This window comes from Nycticebus coucang, chromosome 16 (genome assembly GCF_027406575.1).
Source record: "Nycticebus coucang isolate mNycCou1 chromosome 16, mNycCou1.pri, whole genome shotgun sequence".
Classification (NCBI taxonomy): Eukaryota; Metazoa; Chordata; class Mammalia; order Primates; family Lorisidae; genus Nycticebus; species Nycticebus coucang.
This window is the reverse complement of record NC_069795.1, coordinates 1,342,114-1,367,014: the sequence shown is the minus strand read 5'-3', so window position 1 is coordinate 1,367,014 and position 24,901 is coordinate 1,342,114. Positions and strand designations below refer to the sequence as shown.

The following is a 24,901-nucleotide window of genomic DNA, read 5'->3' as shown; positions in this document are numbered from 1 at the left end:
GCGGTCTACTGATGACACCACAGGCTGGACAAGTGCACTGTGGGCGGGGTGTGCAGTGGGCGAGGGTGCCTGACCCTCTCTTCCCATGAGGGAGACACTTCACTTTCCTGATGTGCATGAGCATTGACACTTTCAGCAGCCCCAGACTTGCTGTCAATGAGCTCCCCACATTCATGTTCCATCCCCAGAAGCTGTGAATGGGACCTTGTTTGGAAAAGGGGTCTTTGTGGATGGGATTACATTAGGGTCCTGAGGAGACTGTCTCGGAGGGCAGAAGGTGGTGGCGGCCTGGGGAGGCAACTGGGTCCACCTCCAGGGTCCACTCTGCTATTCTCAAACTGGTTGCTCATCCTGTGAATCCAGGAAGCAAACTGTCGGGGGAGAGGAGGAAGCAGTCAGAACCTTGTCCCCTTCTTCCCCAGGGCAGGGCAGCCAGGCCAACCTGTCTGCTGAGATGGGTGACAGATGGTGGCTGGAGGCAAAGCAGAGAAGCTTGGGGAGAGTGGTCAGAAGCCAGGATTGCCTTGAAAGCAGAACTTGAGAGAGCTGCTGGAACGTAGCAGGCCGGGCCAGAGAGAAGCTAAGAGGCTGTCCCCAGAGAGGAAGGGGACAGGTACACTAAGTGGTGTGTGGCTGGGCCAAGGAAAATCCATTCTGAAATAAAGGCAGTGGAAAAAGAGAGCAGACCCCAGCCCAGACAGGCATGTGCACCATGGCCAGGCGGATGACACTGAGGGCAGTTTCTGTGGCGGAAGCCGGTGGTGGGTGACGGGCCAGAGTGTGCTTCTCAGCTGCTCAGTGGCCACCTCTGCAAACCTGCAATTTCTACCAAAATGTTTGATCATGGGTCTGAAAAAGGTCTTGCTTTAACTTTCAACACTTAAAAAAAATGTATGAACATTCAGACTTGTTTTGTCAGAATTGCTACCCATGATATTTACATGTTTTGATGCTGAAAACACAAGGAGAGAAAAATTATATCTTTGCACCTTAACTCCACATTGCTTTATTGGCTAATTTATAGTCTTTCCTCCTGATTCGTGTGCTCACCTTTCTAGCTTCTGATTGCCCTACAAAGAGAAGGTAAAGAAGCTAATTGCTGGGTGGTGCCTGTGGCTCAACGGGTAGGGCACTGGTCCCATATGCCGGAGGTGGCGGGTTCAAGCCCAGCCCCGGCCAAAAAAAAAAAAAAGAAGCTGATTGCTCTCAGATTCCTACATCTCCTTGAATAATGTATTTTTTCCCTACCTGCCACGATTTCTCCTGGGGGTCTCCCCAGCATGAACTGTGGATATGTATCAACAGTTAGATCCGTTTCTGTTCCCATGATCCAAAATAATACGCCTGTTTTAAATAACACACGTGTTAACAAAATCTACCAGGAAAATCCTCAAGACAGCCTCTATTAAAAACCTTTGCTGCTGTTTTCTCAAACTATATTTATAAAAGTTTGCTAGGACCACATCCGTACTTGGAGAATAATTTGCAAATGTTATTTGTAAGTGAAAAGTAGCCTTTTCAGGCGTTTTAGCAACCTTCCCCAGGCCCGACAGCCCAGGGCACACCTGGTGCGCATTTCTGCCACATGTCACAGGGTACATAGGGGAGCACATGTCTTCTTGTGTACGCAAGTAAACTAGAGAGTTTTCTGAAGAAAATAGGATGAAACCAGGTGCTGAGATTGAGATTCTGCCTTGAGATCTAAAACATAACAAGGGCCACGTCGCTGGTAGAGCTGCTGGCAGAATATGTGGCTGCTTCACCCCGTGTGTGTCTCACAGTGCACCGAGCACCTCATGGCAGCTGGGCACCCCAGCCAGGCTGCAGTGTGGGAGGACAGAGTGGCCTGTCCAGGCGCTGTCACAGGCAGGTTACCTCCTCCCCAACTCCAAATCAAGGTCATGGCATGTGACCTGCACACAAACCCAGGCGCCTCTAACGGCCTGTAGGATGCTCTAGCTCCCTCCCTGCCCATTGCCATGATTAAAACAGGAGTTGTGTTTTCTACGGTTACTAAGTTAGAACTTTCTTTACTCAAATGAAGCAAAAATTTGGCTTCCAAACAATATATGTTTTGTTATAAATGGCAGTTCACGTGGTGGCGCCATAATCTGGACTGTCTTTGAGGCAGAACATGAGACAGGCAGCAGGGAAAAACCAGGCACTGTCCCTCCCCCAGTCGTGTGTCTGGCCAGACGCCTCCCTTTGCCGAACCCCTCAGACCGGACCTCTGAGCTGCCCCAGGCCTGTGTGGCTACTGATAAACCACTCGCCCAGCTTTTGGGTCTCAGTGTTTTGGAAGACTAGGGGTTTAAATGTATTTAATGTCCTTTTAAGATTATAACTATAATTAGGGGTTGTTGATATTCAGTTTTCAGAATTTAAGTGTCTTAGTACAACACTTGGCTTGTAGCTGGGTATGTTTTTGCCATCTCCGCTGCTTAATTGAATATTTTTATTTTGCCAAGCAACTCAAGACTGATTTTATGTTACTTCATTCAGAACCTTCAGAATTCCCCAGAAGAGTTGTTTTCAAAGTAAACCATCCAAAAAGTTAGGGTTTTGAGGCAAGGCTACCACCCTGGGTATCTAGGGGCCCAGGTGGCATCGTGAGTGTCCTTGAAACACCCAGAGGAGGGGCCGTGTGACCACAGAAGCAGAGGCTGGAGTGCTGCGGCCACCAGCTCAGGGACACGGGCACTGCCAGGAGCCGGAGAGGCAGGAAGAACCCTGCCCGGGGCCACGGGAGCTGACAGGCTGTCTAGCCCTGGTTCTGGGTTTCAGAGTCTGGAGTACTTTGTTACAACAGCCTCTGGAATGAGGCCTCTCGCTGGAAACCAGGAGGTGCATTTTATTCAAACTTCTCTAAAATAAGGGGACAAGACAGGGGACATTCAGCCTGCTCAGAGAGAAGCTTCTGGGGCTCATTTGCAAGAGGAGTAATTGCTGATAACGAGTCATGGCTCTGAGATTTCCAAAATATCTGCTTTTCCTGGGCATCTACGTGGACCAGAAAATTAAAAACAAAATAATGGCAGTGCAAGGCGAGCCAGCTGGTCCACTTCCATCCTGCTGTCCAGAGCTCAGGCAGAGCTGGGCCAGTCCTGCTATTGCTTGTCCGAGGTCTCTCAAAGGTGCTTTCTCCGGGCTGAGCCCCACCCCCCCACCCCATGCAGATTTAGGCTGGACATCTGAATCCAGGCCAGATAGCACCTCCTATAGTCCTTACCCACTGTCCTTAAAAGAGGCAGTGATCCTGCCATGCCCCAGCAGCTGCCCCTGGGAACCAGCTGGTTCTCCCCCCATGGCCACTCCCAGACATTTCCAGGGACAAGGGCAGGCCTACAAGTGATGCTGGGCTTGGGCATGGACGGGATCTGCCCCTGGCTGCAGAGGGAACTGGACTCCCTGCTGGGCACCTTCCCAGGTCGTGGACATAACTACACCTGCTCACAGGCATGCATGGGTCTGTACACATGTGCACACAAGTATGCACACACAGGACCCCACAGGCACACACTACACACACGTGCTTTTGTGTGTGTGTATAAGGACCCCCAGGGCACACACAATGTACACTTATGTATGCACACAGGACCCCAGGGCACACACTGCACACATGTGCATGCATGTGTGTGTACAAGGACCCCTAGGGCACACACAATGTACACGTGTGCACACATGTATATACACAGGACTCCCAGGGCGCACACATACACTGTACACATGTGTATGCCCACAGGACCCCCGGTGTGCAGGTGGATGGACGGTGGCAGGTGACAAGAGCCAGAACTCTGGCCTCCCAGGTGCTGCCCACCAAGGTGAGCTGGCAGAGCACCTGGGGGAGAAGCCGACACCCAGGTGAGGGTGTCTGCACCCTGAGCCCCTCTCAGCGGCTCTTCTAAGCATGATTTATGATCAGCTTTCCCGGAACCGGCAGAAAGAAGACTAAACAATTTCATGCACTTCTCATTTCCTGGAAAATCCTTCCTGCCAAAATAAATAGATGCCTGTCAGTTGCTTGGTGACCACAGAAACACAGGTCTTCCCTAGAGGGAGGGAGGCCACATTTGTGGGAGGCCAACGACCAGATGGCAGAGGACCCTGGGGCAGCCTCTCTGGACCCTGGAGCCTATGTCCGCCTGGAGCAGGTGGGACTCACTCCCTGACCCTGCCTGACTGTCGGCTGTAGGAAACATCAGGTCGGTCTGAGCAGGGCCCTGCTGGCTGCGCCAGCACCCTGAGCACTTTAGAGTCTCCAGAAAGGTCAGTGAGGGCCTTTGCCCTAGCCCACCACAGCTGTCATCTGCACACTTGGTGTCACCTCCACCTCCTCACCCAAACGTACCAGTCCTGGGCTTGTACAAACGGTCAAAGTGTCTGTGGCTCACAGGCCCCTCTGGACCCTGCCAGCCCAGACCTATCTGTGCCTGTGGGGATCCCTCTCAGCCCAGAACACCAGCCAGCCTCTGCTCCCTGAGTTCCCTGCCTGGGACCAACAGAGCACAGGAGGCAGGTGAGAATAGCTCAGGGTTTAGACTCAGACCCTGAGACAGACCATGTTCACAGTGGGAAGGTGAAGAGACTGGAAAGTATGACAGTGTCGGTTCTCTCAGGCTGACGCCTGTGCTGAGAGCAATCACAGTCAAATTTCCACAGGTTTCTGACGGAATCGAGCAAGGGAGTGGGGATACCACCACTCTTCTGAAGGTGACGAGAGGATGGCACACAGCAGGAGGAAGCTGGAGACGACAGCATCTGCCTCAAGATTTGCCACAAACTACAATGATCAGACTATACTAGAGGGGGAACAAAGAGGTCAGCAGACAGAAAAGAGCCAGAGATTGCACCCAGAGGGTCAACTCTGGTGCCAACTGAACGCGGCCCTGAACACCAGATGGCTGGGTGTCTAGTTCCACATCACTCTGTGTGTGTGAGGGTGTCTCTGCAGGACACTGGCATCGGACCGGGCTGAGCATGGATGGCCAGCCGTCAGGAACAGGGTGGGCACGGCCCTCAGCAGTGGGGTGGACAATGCCCTGAGCGGCGGGATGGACATGGCCTCAGGAGCGGGGTGGCACATTGTCCCCTCTGTGTCTGTACATTGTCCCCTTTATGTCTGTACATTGTCCCCTCTGTGTCTGCACATTGTCCCCTCTGTGTCTGCACATTGCCCCCTCTGTATCTGTGCACATTGTCCCCTCTGTGTCTGCACATTGTCCCCTCTGTGTCTGTACATTGTCCCCTCTGTGTCTGCACATTGTCCCCTCTGTGTCTGTGCACATTGTCCCCTCTGTGTCTGTACATTGTTCCCTCTGTCTCTGTGCACATTGTCCCCTCTGTGTCTGCACATTGTCCCCTCTGTGTCTGCACATTGTCCCCTCTGTCTCTGTGCACATTGTCCCCTCTGTGTCTGCACATTGTCCCCTCTGTGTCTGCACATTGTCCCTTCTGTGTCCGTACGTTGTCCCCTCTGTGTCTGTGCACATTGTCCCCTCTGTGTCTGCACATTGTCCCGTCTGTGTCTGTGCACATTGTCCCCTCTGTGTCTGTACATTGTCCCCTCTGTCTCTGTGCACATTGTCCCCTCTGTGTCTGCACATTGTCCCCTCTGTGTCTGTACATTGTCCCCTCTGTCTCTGTGCACATTGTCCCCTCTGTGTCTGTACATTGTCCCCTCTGTCTCTGTGCACATTGTCCCCTCTGTGTCTGCACATTGTCCCCTCTGTGTCTGCACATTGTCCCTTCTGTGTCCGTACGTTGTCCCCTCTGTGTCTGCACATTGTCCCTTCTGTGTCCGTACGTTGTCCCCTCTGTTTTTGCACATTGTCCCCTCTGTGTCTGCACATTGTCCCCTCTGTGTCTGTGCACATTGTCCCCTCTGTGTCTGCACATTGTCCCCTCTGTGTCAGTGTACGTTGTCCCCTCTGTGTCTGTACATTGTCCCCTCTGTGTCTGCACATTGTCCCCTCTGTGTCAGTGTACATTGTCCCCTCTGTGCCTGCACATTGTCCCTCTGTGTCTGTGCACATTGTCCCCTCTGTGTCTGCACATTGTCCCCTCTGTGTCAGAGTGTACGTTGTCCCCTCTGTGTCAGTGTACGTTGTCCCCCCTCTATGTGTGTATATTTTCCCTCCCCAGCTGTTCACCCTGTCCGCTCTGTCTCTCTGGCTGGCACAGACCCACACAAACACAGTCATTGGACTTCAACCACAAACCAGGCAACCCACAGGGCAGAGATCGCCTTTTCCATAGTGGTCTGGAACCACTGCTCATCCAAACGCAAAAAGAAAGAAAGGAATCTGGACACAAACCATAAACTCTCCACAAACATTAACTCAGACTGGGTCCCAGGACTAGGTGTCAGGTGCAGAGCTGTGAGCCCTGGATGGTGACTCATTCGTTGCCAGCAGGAATGCAGAATGGTGCAGCTACTTTGGGCGCCAGTTCAGCAGTTTCTTATCGAAGTAAACATCCACAGGGGGAAAATTGAGATGCATTAGGATTTGGTGGACTTCTATATACAACTCCAGAGGCAGGACCATGGAAGAAATGGCTGATGAGCTGGACTCATTAAGATTAAAATCTTCTGCTCTGCCAAATACCATGTCAAGAGGATGAGAAGATAAGTCCAGAATGGGAGAAAATGTTTGCAAAAGACACATCCAATAATGGACTATTATTAAAAATATACAAAGATCTCTTACAATTTAATAAGAAAACAATCTGATTAAAAGGGGAGCAAAAGCCCTGCACATACTTTACCAGGGACAGCCATGGGCACTCGGGGGGCTCCACGACTCGTTCCTGAGGGGGTGACGCCTCACTGCAAACAGTGGCTGACGCATCTAGCACCTGGATGATAAGTGCTGATGGGGTGGCCACGCAGTGACGCCCTTTCACCAGGGGGGGGGCAGAACGCGGTGGCCACTTTGGAGGCCAGTTTGCTTGTTTCTTAGGAAACACTCTCACCGTGCAATCTGGCGATTGAAGTTCAAGGAGTAAAACTCACTTCACTTATTTCCCCAGCTTACAGAAAACTCACGTTCATACGACAACCTGCATGAGGGTGTTTACGGCAGCTTTGCTCATACTTGTCAAAACTTGGAAGGAACTAAGATTCCTTTAGTAGATGGATGGAAAAATAAACTGGTATGCCCAGACAACAGGGCATTATTCAGAGCTAAGTGGAAGTCAAGAAGAGACACTGAGGGGCCTTAAATGCACGTTGCTAAGTGAGAGGAACCAGCCTGCTAGGCGGCACACTGCAAGGTTCTAGGTGCACAACATTCAGGAAAGGGCAACACTATGGAGCCCATAAAAAGCTGAGTGGTTGCTGAGGTCAGGGAGGGTGGGAGGCACTCATGGAGGAGCACAGGTGTCCAGAGCAGCCAACACTTGGTGCCATCCTGCAAGTGCAGCTCTGCTCTGCAAAACGCCAAGTCCCGCCTCCAACCCCCCATCCCCCCGCAGTGTGGGTAGAGCCCCTCTGTGGCCCCTCTAGCTGGGAACTGGGTCTCACCACCAGGGTGGAGGCTTCAGGCCCCTCTAGAGGATCTTCCTATCTTTCCTGCCCTCAGGAAGGTACATCCACACCCTGGAGACACCTCCCAAGCTGGGGTCCACGTGGCTCTGGTCACCACCAGCACTGCCACACTAAGCAGGTGGGCAACTGCCGGGGGGACTGTCCCTGACAGCCCGGGGCACTTGGGGGCCGACCCTGAAGAGCCAGGTCCCTCTGCAGCCCAGCTCAGCCTCTTCTCCCGTCCCCCATGCTGCCCCTGCCCAGCCCTTCCTGCCGACTCCCTGCGGCCCCCTCCCCTGTGTCTGGCTGTTCTACTCTGCTGCTCTGGAGCCTTCCAGGCCCTGCACTGCCCCCACTGGTGGTTCTCCTGGGCTGGGCTCTAAGACTTGGGCCCCCTGCCAGGATGGGCGGTGCTGCCCCACTGTCTCCCATGGCCATTTACAGGGAGCTGCCAGACCCTGGGTCTGAGGGCAGGTGTCTTTCCGCTGGGCAGCAGGGTTTCCGTGCCTCATTTCTGAGCCAAGGCCAAGGTCAAAGGGCACCAGATTGCAGCCCATCCCCAGGCACAAGGGAAACAGGAAGGGACCCCCTGCCCTAAGGGGGAAGGGGCCACTCCAGTTAGAATAGGGGAGTGTGCCTGAAAGTGCGTGTGCATGAGAGTCATGTGCAAGAGTGAGTGTGCCTGAGTGCGTGTGAGACAGTACACATGAGTGTGCATGAGAGTCATGTATGAGAGTGAGTGCGTGAGAGAGAGTGTGTGTGTGCGTGCAGGAGAGTCACGTGTAAGAGTGTGTGTGAGGGGCGGTGCCTGTGGCTCAAAGGAGTAGAGCGCTGGCCCCATATACCAGAGGTGGTGGGTTCAAACCCGGCCCTGGCCAAAAAAAACTGCAAAAAAAAAAAAAAGAAGAAGAGTGAGTGTGTGTGAGACAGTGCATGAGAGTCATGTATGAGAGTGTGTGCGAATGAGAGTGAGTGTGTGTGTGTGTGTGCAGGAGAGTCACATGTAAGAGAGCACGTGCATGAGAGTGAGAATGTGTGTGTGAGTGTGCATGAGAGTTGTGTAAGAATGTGTGCCTGAGAATGAGACTGTATGAGTGTGCGTGAGAGTTGTGTAAGGTGTGTGCATGAGAGTATGTGTGCGTGTACATGAGAGTTGTGTAAGTGTGTGTGCCTGAGAATGAGACTGTGTGAGTGTGCGTGAGAGTGGTGTGAGGTGCGTGGAGTTTGTGTGAGAATGTTCACGAGAGGGGGTGTGTGGGCAGAGGGCAGGTCGGGTGGACAGATGCAGGGCAAGAGTGGCTGTGAACCTCATTGGTGACCACCCCCCACCTCAGGCAGATCTGGGACGTCCTGGCTCATGTCCTCTGGGCTCGTGGGTGGAGCTGTGGCGTCTGTGGAACGGGATGAAGTCGGGTGGCTGCTGGACTGACTGGTGCCTGCGTTCCCACAGAAATCTGTGTCCCTGCCATATGTCAGCATGATTGGTCTCTGATCCTACATGTTTTACTTCGCACATTTATTTTCATATTATTACTTTTTTAATTTCAGGTTAATCTGAGGATACAACCAGTCACAATACTTGAATTTGTTAGGTCCCTCTTGTTATGTCCTGCACTTAAACGGTGTCCAAACACTCCCATACCGAGCCCATTCAGAAGGAACACCCCCCTTCCCTCTCTTACTCCCTCTCTCCCTAAGTTGAATTGAAATGAGTTTTCCTCCTATGTGGGCATGCATTACATCGTCTACTGGCTTCCTATTAGTATTGAATACATTGGATATTTGCTTTTCCATTCTTACGATATTTTACTAAGAAGAATGTGTTCCGTGTCCATCCAGGTTAATACAAAAGATGTGAAGTCACCATCTTTTTATGGCTGAATAGTATTCCATGGTATACATAAACTACAGTTTGTTAATCCTTTCCTGGGTTGATGGACATTTAGGTTGTTTCCACGTCTTTGGAATTTACTTCACACATTTTTAAATAGCATCACGGGCGTACACTGGCCTGTGAGATGTGGTGGGAGGGTTGAATCCTAGTCTGGTCCCAGGGGGGCAATATCTGGCCCAGGGCTCAGTGTCAGGACAGTAGCCCAGTCTGCACCTGACAGTCACCTCTGCTTCCTCCCCTGCCCTTCCTGCAGCCTCAGGAGACCCCAAAGTAGGCGGGTTGGTGGGAGGGAACCTGGACTGCATATGGGACTGACCAGCCCCTGGTCTGGTGGCCCTGGCACTCCCCTCGGGACCATGGCGCCAGCCTGTCCAAAGGCAGCGCCCGGAGGCTATTCTTAGAGCCTGTGCCGAGTCCCGAGAATACTTATAAGGCTCCGTCCAGTCATGAGGCGCCTTCTGAGCACAGCGGTCTGCCAGTCACTGGCCTCACTGATGTAGGGCTACAGAAACCCCCACTGCTCTTAGCCTGAGACAACCTGGTGCCCTGTTCTCTCCTGTTCCCAAGGAGTGTCTCCTTAGGGTTAAAGGACCTTGACCCACACCTTGGCCTTGGGGGACCTTGGGAAGGAAGAACAGTGGCACTGGTCTCCTACACCCTACACAACCAAGCACTGGGCCCTCCTGGGCCATCCGTGGGAGCCAGCACTTGGGGCCTATTTTAGATGCTTTTGCCCCAACACCTGGGTTGGGCCCAAATAGTACATATATTTTGGTGGTTAAAAAATATCATAGAACTTCAGTATAAGTCATGCAGTGGAGAGAAAATGCCACGTCAATGAGCCCAGTGAGGACTTCCCTCCTCACTGCCTGAGATCCTCACTGCCTGAGAGTTGGGGTGCACCCAACTCTGCCCTAGACATGTATACACCCCAATAATTCTGTCTTTCCTTTTGAAGGGAATTGCAATCGTGAGCACAGGCTAGAAATGGGAGACCAGGCCCCAGATTTTAATTGTCTCTCACCTGGGCAGGCAGGGACAGCATTTGGCATTGAACCTGGTACTCACAGGAGCTCCAGTCTGCTCTGTGTCAAATGAGAAATGGACAAAGAACAAACCAACCAACAAGCTCCCATGAGCAGCTGTCCCCTGCCCTCCTGAGAGGCAGATCTGAGAGCCACCGTGCAATGCCTAGTGTGGCTGTGAGCGGCTGTCCCCTGCCCTCCTGAGAGGCAGCTCTGCAGGCCACCAGGCAGTGCCCAGTGTGTCCGTGAGTGGCTGTCCCCTGCCCTCCTGAGAGGCAGTTCTGAGAGCCACCGGGCAGTGCCTAGTGTGGCCATGAGTGGCTGTCCCTTGCCCTCTTGAGAGGTAGCGCTGCGGGCTGCCAGGCAGTGCCCAGTGTGGCTGTGAGCAGCTGTCCCCTGCCTCCTGAGAGGCAGCTCTGCGGGCCTCCGGGCAGTGCCCAGTGTGGCTTTGAGCGGCTGTCCCCTGCCCTCCTGAGAGGCAGCTCTGTAGGCTGCTGAGCAGTGCATAGTTGGCCCTGTGGTGGCCATAGGGAGGTTGGCCACTTGTTGCCAGTGTGCGGCCATGCCAGGTCACCCTCTCAAGGGCTCTTGTCTGAAGGGACCAGCACATACCTGGGGTGCATCAGTGTGGTGGGTGGGTCGTGGTGAGAAGCAGGCCAGGCTGTAGCTTCCTGAGGTTTTCTGGAATGAAGGAGGCATTGCTAGGAAGTCCTTGGACTCAGCAGGCTTGGAGGCATGGTCAGTGGCCACTTGTTCCTATCAAGAGTGTCCACTAATTTAGGCCCTGCTACTGTGGCCTCTGGTCAGTGTCATTGATGCTGTGAGGAGCTCGTTGGAAATGCGGGGTTGTGGGCCCCACCACACTGGCTGTCAGTCATGAGGGGCCCATCTGCACCTACCTGTGTGGGCCACTTTCGGGCACTGCCTTGGGTGTCCTCTCTGGGGACACAAAGTGGGCCCTGCAAGGACGGTGACACCCTCATGCTGTCAGAGAAATTCTCCGACTCACACACGCCCAGGGGTCCCTGCTCTGCCCTCATTGCAGGTCCCACTGGTGGCTGCTCCCACAGTCCACCCACCCACCCTTGGCTGCCCCTCACGGCACCAGCCCTGCCCTCCCTCTGCTCCTGCTCACTGGGCAGGCTCTCCTTCCAGGCCCCCTGTGCCCCACTGCCTCTTTGTCCGGGAGTCACTCAACCAGCCATAGTGTCACACCGCCCAAGGACCCAGTGGGGACATGCCTGCCCCAGCCCCTTGTCTGCCACACAAGTCAGCTTTGGGCCAACGTGAGCTGCCTCTTGTCACTTCTGTTCCTCTGTGGGGACAGGACCTGAGAGGGGCTGAGGCCAGACAGAGCCAGTACCTGAGGCTGCCCTGGAGCCTCAAGAGCTGGGGACACTGCCCACAGACTTAGAAGCGCTAGCCGGGCACTAACCAAGATGCGTGCTGGCTGCTCAGGCCAGGCCCTGAGGTTCTGTGGAGCCCTGAATTCCCACCAGGGTGTAGTACAGATGAGCCGGACAACAGCCCACTCTTGTCCCCTGTTAGCCCCACCAAGCAGAGCCCTGAGGAGGGACACCCACATCTCTGCTTCTCCATCACAGCCACCACTGGGTGATGAGTGTCCTCAGGGGTCTCACACACACCTGGTGCAGGCAGCTCCCTGTCTGCCTGGACCCCAGGGGGCTGGTGAGGGCCACCTCAGGAGACAGTCACAGGGGAAATCCCAGACAGACACTGCCTGATCTTCCTGGGACAGCCAGGAGACACAGTCCCACCCCAGGGTGGTTACCTGTAGACACTGGCCTGTGGCCTCTCCAAGCCCCCCAGTGCTGGTCCCTCACCCCCTGCCCCCATGCCCAGGGTCCCCACAGCCCTTTGTGGCCCACAGGCAGAGGACAACAGTGTGGGGCTGCTGCTGTTGGAGTGCATGGCCATCCCAGGCCAGATGGGGGGTCATGGGACAGAGGCAAGAGGGTTATGGGGCAGTTGGGGCAGTAACGGACCTGAGGGGAGGATGCACTGCCCGCAGCAGCCCAAAGGACCACAGAAGCCAGTGTGCAGGGTGACCAGCCTGGGCCTGCGGAGGCTCCCAGTTAGGCTGCAGTGCTGGGGGTAGACTGTAACTCTACCAAGCTGCCACCAGAGGAAGGAGCCAGACCAAAGCTGATAGCAGGGAGGCAAAGTGGGGTTTGCCGGGGTCCCCTGGGGATCAGAGTGCCCTCCCACAGATTGGGGGGCTCTGACAGAGGGCCCATTGCCAGGCTGTGGCAGGGACTGGGGAAACAGGAGAGCCCTGAAGAGGCGACTGTGGCCTCCATGGGGGAAGCCGGTCAGAGCCCCCCGTGGCTGTACCCACCACAGAGGCAGGGAAGGTGCCCAGGGCAACCTGGGGAGCAGGTGGGAGGCAGCTGACCCTGCTGCGTGGCCCTGCTCCCTCCCTGTGCCCTCAAAGGTCCCAGTTCCCATGAGGGTGATGCTGTCTATGCCTGGGAATCCTGGGGCACGGGGTTCTCAGCCGTACCCCTACCTCTTCTCCTGCTGCTTAGAGCGTCATGGTCTCTGTATGCTGGTTCTGAATCTCTGGGCTCCGGTGCTGCAAACCACCCCAAATCTTTCTGGCCCTGCTGCCAGCCCTTCAGCTCCCAAAATAAAGAACAGGAGCTGGAACTTCAGCCCAGGGCCTACACTGTGCCTGGCATGCCTCCGGTCACCCCAGAGCTTGCAACGCTGAGCCACAGTTTCCAGACAAGATGCCTGATCCTGTGAGGAGCAAAGGTCAGCAGATTCTGCAGTTTCCATACCTGGGAGGAGAAAAGACCACTCTCCTGGGAGGAGAAACGACCACTCACCTGGGAGGAGAAAAGACCACTGTCCTGGTATGATCGCAGTTCTAGGAAAAGGAGTGACATGGGCGGCGCCTGTGGCTCAGTCGGTAAGGCGCCGGCCCCATATACCGAGGGTGGCATGTTCAAACCCGGCCCCGGCTGAACTGCAACCAAAAAAAAAAAAAATAGCTGGGCGTTGTGGCGGGCGCCTGTAGTCCCAGCTACTCGGGAGGCTGAGGCAGGAGAATCGCTTAAGCCCAGGAGTTGGAGGTTGCTGTGAGCTGTATGATGCCATGGAACTCTACCAAGGGCCATAAAATGAAACTCTGTCTCTACAAAAAAAAAAAAAAAAAAAAAGGAGTGATGCTTGGCCTGGGGAAGGTCTGGAAACCCCCAGGCCTGCACCAGACCACTGCAGAGTTCACAGACTGCCCTGTGAAGAAGACAAGGAAGCTTCTCCCAGAGGTCAAGGCCAAGCTCACTATCCCAACCACAGCCTGGGGTGGGGAAGACATAACGGGAGGGTCTGAGTGTCAGGTCTGAGGGAGCGCCAGGCCCCCACCTGCACCCAGCACCAGCCTCCCGCTAGATAGGGCACCTTGGACCTGTGCCACAGCAGCACCAGAGACCCCTAACTGCAGCCACCAGGCAGGGCCAGGAGCACACAGGGAAGCTTCTAGGTTTCCTGCCCAGGGACACTTGGAGGGCATGGTGTTTATTGCTGGTTATCGTGAGCTAGTAAGTTTGAGGCAATTTGTTCTGCAGTGACAGATAGCTGGTGCACACCCAGGGCACGGCCCCCAGTGCTGGGGGGTCCTCCCAGAGTCTTCGCTCACAGCTACATTATGGATTAATTGTGTACCCCATCCCCCCACAAAAAAAGTTGTGCTGAATTCCTAACCCCCCACCCTTGAGTGCAACCTGCTTGGAAGTATCGGCAGATGTGAGCAAGGCAAGGTGATGTCATCACGGGCTCTACCAGAATGACAGTGTCCTTAAAAAGGAGGAAACTTGAACACAGACTCAGACCCTTGGGGAGAAGCCTCATGAAGACAGAGCGGAGACTGGAGTGATGAGGTCACAGCAAGGGACACATGAGAGGCAGGAGTGACCCTCCCCGAAGTCCCCAGAGGACTGCGGCTCTGAGATGCCAGGACCTGCACTTTTGGGCTCTGCACGTTCCAACTGTTCTGAGCCCCCAGGTGTGTGGTGCTGTCCTAGGAAACCAGTCAGATTTCTACAACTCTTAACAACAGAAATACAATCAAAAATCAACTCAAAAGAGAAGCATTTTTGCTGAAAAAAATTAACTATTTATTTAGTACTACTAATTTGATGAGAAAAAGGGAAGCTGTCCTTCAGTATCTAGGGCAGTGGTTCTCAACCTTCCTAATGCTGCAATCCTTTAATACAGTTCCTGTGGGTTGCGATCCATAGGTTGACAACCGCTGATCCAGGGTGTCAGAAGCTTTTAGATACTAAATTGATTTTAAGTTACTCTGGTTTCTGCCCTCAGATCCTCACAACATGACCCAGTGAGCACCGCCCCCCTGCGCACTCGGGACTGTCTGAATCCCCACTGAGCACCACCTCCCATCGCACTCTGAACTCTGGTGCCCCATGACGGCCCCAGGGACAGAATGGAAACAGGACTCAGACCCTGCGGGTGCCAACATGTTTAAATTTAGCACCACCATCTTACACAGTCGCAGGGGTCCTCAAACTATGGCCTGCGGGCCCCATGCGGCAGTGTGATTGTATTTGTTCCCGTTTTGTTTTTTTACTTCAAAATAAGATATGTGCAGTATGCATAGAAATTTGTTCATAGTTCTTTTTTTAAACTATAGTCCGGCCCTCCAACGGTCTGAGGGACAGTTAACTGGCCCCCTGTTTAAAAAGTTTGAGGACCTCTGCAGAATAGAGATTTGTATTCAGATCCCTTAATGACCCACAGGGGGGAGTTTTATGCTTCCTGATTGATAATTTCATAAGCAATACAATTATCGCCCTAACTGAATTTTTTTTTTTTTTTGTAGAGACAGAGTCTCACTTTACTGCCCTCGGTAGAGTGCCATGGCGCCACACGGCTCACGGCAACCTCCAGCTCTTGGGCTTACGTGATTCTCTTGCCTCAGCCTCCCGAGTAGCTGGGACTACAGGCGCCCACCACAACGCCCGGCTATTTTTTTGTTGCAGTTTGGCCAGGGCTGGGTTTGAACCCGCCACCCTCGGCATATGGGGCCGGCACCCTACTCACTGAGCCACAGGCGCCACCCCCTAACTGAAAATTTTTATTCAGGTCAGCATCATGCCACGTCTGTGCTGTTAACAATATGGAGGTGGAGCAAGATGGCAGCCGAGTAACAGCTTCCTTGCATCTGGGCACCGTGAGTCTGGGGAGATAGGACTCCAGGCATCTCTGGCTGGTGGGATCTGCCTATCATCACCCCTGAGAGGATACAGGGAGTCAGCGAGAGACTTCTGGACCCCAAGAGGAGGACTAAAACAGTGGAAAACTGGCAAGTGGTCGCGTGTGTTCAATCCGTCTAAACCCGCCTGCAACTGTAAGTTCAGTAGCAGCGAGACTGCAAACCAGAAAGGCCTTACCTGTGAACTGTTTTGGTGTCTTTGGACTTGGCACTCAGCTGAACTGCCTTGGGGAGAGCCTGAGCGGGAGTGCAGAGAACTTTGGCCTTTGTCTAGGGCCCCAGTCTGAGCCACTGAGCCAGACGGAGCTAATAGTGTTTGGCTCTGGGTCGCAGGCAGCCATTGTGAGCTATCTGCCCAGGCAAGCTCCGCCCTCAGGGTCGCAGAGCTGGAATTCGGTGGGAGCTGGTAACCCAGCGACCAAGTAGCCTAAGGGCGGGGTCTGAGCCGCCTTGCAGCCCTAACCCTTGGGGGCAGAGGGAGACTAGTTTTGGCACACAGGGTAAGTGGATAGCCACTTCAGCAGTGATTCCAGCGACAAGCACTTCCCTGAGAAAGCTTCTGCTCAGTAAATGAACAAGTTCAAAGTGCCCTTTAAGTGGGCTGAAGAGAGATTTAGGGTGTCTACCTGCTGGGCTTTGAGAAACTAGCAGCCTCCAGTCGTATCAGAACTGTGATTAACATCTCATACCCCAGAAGACCACGTGTTGCCCAGACAATATTCAATAACATATACATACTGCTTTGTTTTTGGTTGTGTTTTTTTTTTTGGGGGGGGGGTTTGGTTGGGTTTTTTTGTTTATTTTGATGTTGTTGATTGTTGTTTTGTTTTTTAAGTTCAACCTTTTCCATACAGATCCTTTTTCTTTCTCAATTTTTCTAGTTTAATTATAATTTCCCATTGCTGCCTATTTCAATAATTAGAACTTCATTTTTGTTAGTGTTTCTACCGCTATTATTTGGTTTTCCAGACAATTTTATCCTGTAAAGTTTTCTGTTTGCTTGTTTTGGTTTGATTTATAGCATTTTTGTCTTTCCTCTCTACTTGGTGGAGGTGGGGTAATGTGTCTGATCAGGTTAGCAAAGAGCTGCTGACCTCAAGGGAACCACCCAACTGGGCACCCCCAGAAGGTGGTTTTTTTTTTTAAGGTTGTATCAAAGTACCCTACTGTACACCTATATTGCTCTGTCTCCCTCTTTCTGTGCCTCTCTTCTTTTTGTCAATATTCCTTTTACCCACCCCCTCTCCTTTCTCTATTTTTCTTTTTTTTTTTTTTCTTATCACTCGGTCCTCCTTTCTTTCATCCCTTTTTTGCTCTTCAACCTTCTCACCCTTCTGGTCCTGTAACCCTTAGTCCATAGGCACGAGAACTTAAAGAGCAAGAGGAAGTGAAAGGAAAATTAGGGCAAGGAAACAGATAAAAGAAATCACCCATGAGGAAGAATCAGCAGAAAACTCCAGCCAACATGAAGAACCAGTCCAGAGCAACCCCACCAAGGGACCATGAGGTAGCTACTGCAGAGGATTCCACCTATACAGAAATGTTAGGAATGACAGAAAGGGAATTTAGAATACACATGTTGAAAACAATGAAAGAAATGATGGAAACAATGAAGGAAACTGCTAATAAAGTGGAAAATAACCAAAAGGAAATTCAAACACAGAATCAAATCAGAGATGAACGATATGAAGAATATAAAAAGGATATAGCAGAGCTGAAGGAAATGAAACAGTCAATCAGGGAACTTAAAGATGCAATGGAAAGTATCAGCAACAGGTTAGACCATGCAGAAGAAAGAATTTCAGAGGTAGAAGACAAAGTTTTTGAGATAACTCAGATAGTAAAAGAGGCAGAAAAGAAGAGAGAGAAAGCAGAACGTTCACTGTCAGAATTATGGGACTTTATGAAGCGTTCCAACATACGAGTTACAGGAATTCCAGAAGGGGAAGAAGAATGCCCCAGAGGAATGGAAGCCATACTAGAGAATATTATAAAAGAAAATTTCCCAAATATCACCAAAGATTCTGACACACTGCTTTCAGAGGGCTATCAGACCCCAGGTTGCCTCAACTCTACCGAGCTTCTCCAAGACACATTGTGATGAACCTGTCCAAAGTCAAGACAAAAGAAAAGATTCTGCAAGCTGCCAGGAGTAAGCGCCAGTTGACCTACAGGGGCAAATCCATCAGAGTGACCGCAGACTTCTCTAATGAAACTTTCCAAGCAAGAAGACAATGGTCATCTACCTTTAATCTACTTAAACAGAACAATTTCCAGCCCAGAATTCTGTACCCTGCTAAGCTAAGCTTCAAAATTGACGGAGAAATCAAATCATTTACAGATATACAAACATTGAGCAAATTCGCCACAACAAGACCAGCTCTACAGGAAATACTTCAACCTGTTCTGCACACTGACCACCACAATGGATCAGCAGCAAAGTATGAACTCAGAAATTAAAGGACAGAACCAAACCTCCTCACTGATGCAAAAGACAAAACTAAGCAATGAACTCTCACCAAATAAGACGAATAGAATACTACCACACTTATCAATTATCTCAATAAATGTTAATGGCTTGAATTCCCCACTGAAGAGACATAGATTGGTTGACTGGATTAAAAAACACAAGCCATCCATTTGCTGTCTGCAAGAAACACACCTGGCTTCAAAAGACAAATTAAAGCTCCGAGTCAAGGGTTGGAAGACAATTTTTCAGGCAAATGGAATTCAGAAGAAAAGAGGAGTTGCAATCTTATTTTCAGATACATGTGGATTTAAAGCAACTAAAGTCAAAAAAGACAAAGATGGTCACTTTATATTGGTCAAGGGAAAAATACAACAAGAAGACATTTCAATTCTAAATATCTATGCACCCAATTTAAATGCTCCCAGATTCTTGAAACAGACCTTACTCAGTCTGAGCAATATGATATCTGATAATACCATAATAACAGGGGACCTTAACACTCCTCTTACAGAGCTGGACAGATCCTCTAAACAGAAATTAAACAAGGATATAAGAGACTTAAATGAGACCCTAGAACAACTGTGCTTGATAGATGCATATAGAACACTCCATCCCAAAGATAAAGAATATACATTCTTCTCATCACCCCATGGAACATTCTCCAAAATTGATCATATCCTGAGACACAAAACAAAATCAACAGAATCAAAAGAATTGAAATTTTACCTTGTATCTTCTCAGACCATAAGGCACTAAAGGTGGAACTCAACTCTAACAAAAATGCTTGACCCCACCCAAAGGCATGGAAATTAAACCATCTTCTGTTGAATAACAGATGGGTGCAGGAAGAAATAAAACAGGAAATCATTAACTTCCTTGAGCATAACAACAATGAAGACACAAGCTACCAAAACCTGTGGGATACTGCAAAAGCAGTTTTGAGAGGAAAATTCATCACTTTAGATGCCTACATTCGAAAAACAGAAAGAGAGCACATCAACAATCTCACAAGAGATCTTATGGAATTGGAAAAAGAAGAACAATCTAAGCCTAAACTCAGTAGAAGAAAAGAAATATCCAAAATCAAATCAGAGATCAATGAAATTGAAAACAAAAGAATCATTCAGAAAATTAATGAAACAAGGAGTTGGTTTTTTGAAAAAATAAATAAAATAGATAAACCATTGGCCAGACTAACGAGGAATAGAAAAGTAAAATCTCTAGTAACCTCAATCAGAAATGATAAAGGGGAAATAACAACTGATCCCACAGAGATACAAGAGATCATCTCTGAATACTACCAGAAACTCTATGCCCAGAAATTTGACAATGTGAAAGAAATGGATCAATATTTGGAATCACACCCTCTCCCTAGACTCAGCCAGGAAGAAATAGAGCTCCTGAAAAGACCAATTTCAAGCACTGAGATCAAAGAAACAATAAAAAAATCTTCCAACCAAAAAATGCCCTGGTCCAGATGGCTTCACTCCAGAATTCTATCAAACCTTCAAGGAAGAGCTTATTCCTGTACTGCAGAAATTATTCCAAAAAATTGAGGAAGAAGGAATCTTACCAAACACATTCTATGAAGCAAACATCACCCTGATACCAAAACCAGGAAAAGACCCAAACAAAAAGGAGAATTTCAGACCAATCTCACTCATGAATATAGATGCAAAAATTCTCAACAAAATCCTAGCCAATAGATTACAGCTTATCATCAAAAAAGTCATTTATCATGATCAAGTAGGCTTCATCCCAGGGATGCAAGGCTGGTTTAACATACACAAGTCTATAAACATTATCCACCATATTAACAGAGGCAAAAATAAAGATCACATGATCCTCTCAATAGATGCAGAAAAAGCATTTGATAAAATCCAGCATCCTTTTCTAATTAGAACTCTGAAGAGTATAGGCATAGGTGGCACATTTCTAAAACTGATTGAAGCTATCTATGACAAACCCACAGCCAATATTTTACTGAATGGAGTAAAACTGAAAGCTTTTCCTCTTAGAACTGGAACCAGGCAAGGTTGTCCTCTGTCACCTATACTATTCAACGTAGTGCTGGAAGTTCTAGCCAATACAATTAGGCAAGACAAGGAAATAAAGGGAATCCAAATGGGAGCAGAGGAGGTCAAACTCTCCCTCTTTGCTGACGACATGATCTTATACTTAGAGAACCCCAAAGACTCAACCACAAGACTCCTAGAAGTCATCAAAAAATACAGTAATGTTTCAGGATATAAAATCAATGTCCACAAGTCAGTAGCCTTTGTGTACACCAATAACAGTCAAGATGAGAAGCTAATCAAGGACACAACTCCCTCCACCATAGTTTCAAAGAAAATGAAATACCTAGGAGTACACCTAACGAAGGAGGTGAAGGACCTCTATAAAGAAAACTGTGAAATCCTCAGAAAGGAAATAGCAGAGGATATTAACAAATGGAAGAACATACCATGCTCATGGATGGGAAGAATCAACATTGTTAAAATGTCTATACTTCCCAAAGCAATCTACCTATTCAATGCCATTCCTATCAAAATACCAACATCGTACTTTCAAGATTTGGAAAAAATGATTCTGCGTTTTGTATGGAACCAGAAAAAAACCCGTATAGCTAAGGCAGTTCTCTGTAACAAAAATAAAGCTGGGGGCATCAGCATACCAGATTTTAGTCTGTACTACAAAGCCATAGTGCTCAAGACAGTATGGTACTGGCACAAAAACAGAGACATAGACACTTGGAATCGAATTGAAAACCAAGAAATGAAACTAACATCTTACAACCACCTAATCTTTGATAAACCAAACAAGAACATACCTTGGGGGAAAGACTCCCTATTCAATAAATGGTGTTGGGAGAACTGGATGTCTACATGTAAAAGACTGAAACTGGACCCACACCTTTCCCCACTCACAAAAATTGATTCAAGATGGATAAAGGACTTAAACTTAAGGCATGAAACAATAAAAATCCTCCAAGAAAGCATAGGAAAAACACTGGAAGATATTGGCCTGGGGAAAGACTTCATGAAGAAGACTGCCCTGGCAATTGCAACAACAACAAAAATAAACAAATGGGACTTCATTAAACTGAAAAGCTTCTGTACAGCTAAGGAGACAATAACCAAAGCAAAGAGACAACCTACACAATGGGAAAGGATATTTGCATATTTCCAATCAGACAAAAGCTTGACAACTAGGATCTATAGAGAACTCAAATTAATCCACATGAAAAAAGCCAACAATCCCTTATATCAATGGGCAAGAGACATGAATAGAACTTTCTCTAAAGACGACAGATGAATGACTAACAAACACATGAAAAAATGTTCATCATCTCTATATATTAGAGAAATGCAAATCAAAACAACCCTGAGATATCATCTAACCCCAGTAAGAATGGCCCACATCACAAAATCTCAAAACTGCAGATGCTGGCGTGGATGTGGAGAGAAGGGAACACTTTTACACTGCTGGTGGGACTGCAAACTAGTACAACCTTTCTGGAAGGAAGTATGGAGAAACCTCAAAGCACTCAACCTAGACCTCCCATTTGATCCTGCAATCCCATTACTGGGCATCTACCCAGAAGGAAAGAAATCCTTTTATCATAAGGACACTTGTACTAGACTGTTTATTGCAGCTCAATTTACAATCGCCAAAATGTGGAAACAGCCTAAATGCCCACCAACCCAGGAATGGATTAACAAGCCGTGGTATATGTATACCATGGAATACTATTCAGCCATTAAAAAAAAAATGGAGACTTTACATCCTTCGTATTAACCTGGATGGACGTGGAAGACATTATTCTTAGTAAAGCATCACAAGAATGGAGAAGCATGAATCCTATGTACTCAATTTTGATATGAGGACAATTAATGACAATTATGGTTATGGGGGGGGAACAGAAAGAGGGAAGGAGGGAGGTGGGTGGGGCCTTGGTGTGTGTCACACTTTATGGGGGCAAGACATGATTGCAAGAGGGACTTTACCTAACAATTGCAATCAGTGTAACCTGGCTTATTGTACCCTCAATGAATCCCCAACAATAAAAAAAAAAAAAAGAAAAAAAATACAAATTGAGTCTAAAATAGCATCACACCAGTCCTGCAACGGCACCGAGTGGTCACTGTACCTGGGTGGAGACGGCTATCCCTGGAAGTGTTTAAAACCCGAGTTCTCTGAGAGGAGACCAAGGAGGACTTGATCTTCAGAACAGTCAAGGAAGAGCCCTGGGATTTCAGTTGAATGTGAAGTGATCAGCCCAAGGAGGAATTAGCTCAGGCCTGGGAGATTTGTGTGAAATCTGTAATTTTTTTTTTTTTAAATAACTCACATTATTCTATTATATTCTGATTTGCAGAAGACACTCAGGCACTTTTTTCCTTAATGTTGTTTTCTCACAAAGCGCAAAGGCTATTTGGGAATGTCGCAATTCATAGTGAAATCAGATCAGTAGGATAGGATTTTCACATCAATATTATTAGAGATGTTTGCCTTTAAATTTCATCCTGAACATGCAGGTTCAGGAGCAATTTGATAGGTCTATAGCATACCACAAGGTCACCCGTCCTTCTGCGAGTGCCTGTTTATAACTATGCGTGTTGCAGGTCACTTACATGAGGTTTAACTGGCAGCGTGGAGCAAAGAAATGACCAAACAGAACGTTCAAAAGCTCCATATGCGAATCTTCAAGTTTGCCATTTTGAATGATTAATAATATTATTAGGAAAAATGGGAAAGGTTTATTAAAGAAAGAGCATACCCTGGCTTCCTTGTGAGATGCGTAATCAGGCTGGTCCCAGCACCGTCGCGTTTGTACCTGATGAATCACAGCCATGCAGGCTCCTCTGTTCCTTCTCCATGCCCACGGCTTCACTTGACCAGCCTAAAGAAAGAAAAAATAAATAAAATGCTTAATGAGTAGACTTTACAATTTAGAGTACTTTTAATTCATAGAAAACCTGTATGTCCCCTGACCCACCCCCACTACGAGAACTGTGGCTGTCACCTCTCGCATCAGTGTGGCACGTTGGTTACGACTGATGCATCAGCGTGGACACCTGACTGTTAACTAAACTCCACCATTCACATCGGGGCTCAGTCCCTGTACGGAACACTCTGAGCTGTGCCAAGGGGGCGCTGACATGGCCCACTAGCTCTGTCTCCTATGTTAGGTTGGAATACAATGAGACCCTGCCAAGGTTTGAATGTGGCAGCAATAACCTTTATTATATTTTTTCCTTCTGAAAATATTAGCCTTGGAAGGAAATGTTTATCAACTAGCCACTGTTCTGGGTTTCGGGCAGGTGCTCATGAAAAGCGTATTGTCTATTGCTTGCTGTGTTGCCGATTTACAGCAAGTAGAAGCTGTTTTTTCTTCCGAGCGTTGTAACCTGGACTCAAAATGAAATCTTTTCCTCCGCTCTACCCATGTCCATCCATTTGTTTGTTCACTTGTTCATTGTCTTGTCTCTGCCCATAGCCCATCGTCTTTCACTGAGGTTTTGACATCACTCATTCCTTCTAGAAATTACAAGCTGCATCGAAACAGATGAGGCTGAGACCAGCCCACATGAGCTGCACTGGAGTTGGAGTGGGCCTGTTCTCTTCCGGTCCTGTCTCATGTGGTTTCTGGAAGTCCCAGGCAGGGGAAAAAGGGAGAGAAGGCAGACCCACCTAGTGAGGGCTTTCCCTCTTTGGCTGGGGGGGGGGGGGGGAAGGCGGCTATTAACCTAGTTATCCTTGGTAACTTAATTTTAGGTCTTAAAACTTGACCTAAAATTTTGGCCAGGCACAGTGGCTCACATCTGTAATCCCAGCACTCTGGGAGGCTGAGGTGGGAGGATCATCTGCGCTCACGAGTCTGAGACCAGTTTGAGTAAGAGCAAGACCCCTTCTCTACTAAAATCAGAAAAAAATAGCCAGGTGCTGTGGCAGGCACCCACAGTCCCAGCTACTTGGGAGGCTGAGGCAAGAGGATCACTTGAGCCCAAGAGTTTGAGGTTGCTGTGAGCTGTGACACCACTGCATGCTACCCAGGACACAGAGTGAGACTGTCTCAAAAAAATGAAAACAAAAACAAAAAACTTGACGTTTGTTACCAGTGTGTTTACTAAAATCCCTGAATGTACAACCTTGTCCAAATGGAAGACCCTACATGATCCTGATACTATTTCCCCCAAACCACAGCTCTGTGATGTGTGTGGGTGCCTCACCTGAGCAGAAATTGTCCTAAACACAGATTCTTTCTCTCCCAGTCTACCTCAAGCTATAAGAGAAAAATATTTTGACATAAAAGAATTTTTCCTTTTCATTGTTCAACGTACCTGGAGATTTGGAGGCAGTCTCTTTGCTGGAGTTGACACTCTTGCTCTCTGAGGACCACTGGAGGCGGCTCTGTGCTGGTCCCCACCACGGAATCCTCAGGAGGCTGCCAGAGTGGCGGGATCCCTGGCTCGCGGTAATCCAAGCTTGTTTCTGGCCATGTGATCTAGAGGCTGGAGTCTGCCAGCAGCCCAGGTGAGGGACAGGCTTGGCCACAGTTACCCTGTCCTCGACCCCACCCCACCCTCCACCCCGCAGACTTGGCACCCTTAATCGTCTCTTTGGGGAGGGAAGGAGATGCGTTCAGAAGGCCTGTGGGGACGCAGCCTTGGACGAGACTGCACAGATCACCTAAACCTCCCAAGTAGCCTGAGTCTCCTAATTCTCT

The 24,901-nt window shown here is 49.4% G+C and overlaps 1 long non-coding RNA gene across 5 annotated transcripts; it reads right to left on the bottom strand.

Annotated features, from left to right (window-relative positions):
- Positions 1-6,113: 6,113 nt before the first annotated feature.
- LOC128568143 (uncharacterized) lies at positions 6,114-24,665 on the bottom strand. Of its 5 annotated transcripts, none has more exons than XR_008374991.1 (6): positions 24,516-24,665; positions 22,952-23,074; positions 13,297-13,436; positions 11,057-13,207; positions 6,761-6,980; positions 6,114-6,594 (listed from the first exon to the last, which is right to left on the bottom strand). It is a non-coding gene; the product is annotated as an uncharacterized LOC128568143 (long non-coding RNA). The 5 variants fall into 5 exon arrangements; XR_008374994.1 differs by having other exon boundaries at positions 6,114-6,589; XR_008374992.1 differs by having other exon boundaries at positions 6,766-6,980.
- Positions 24,666-24,901: the final 236 nt, after the last annotated feature.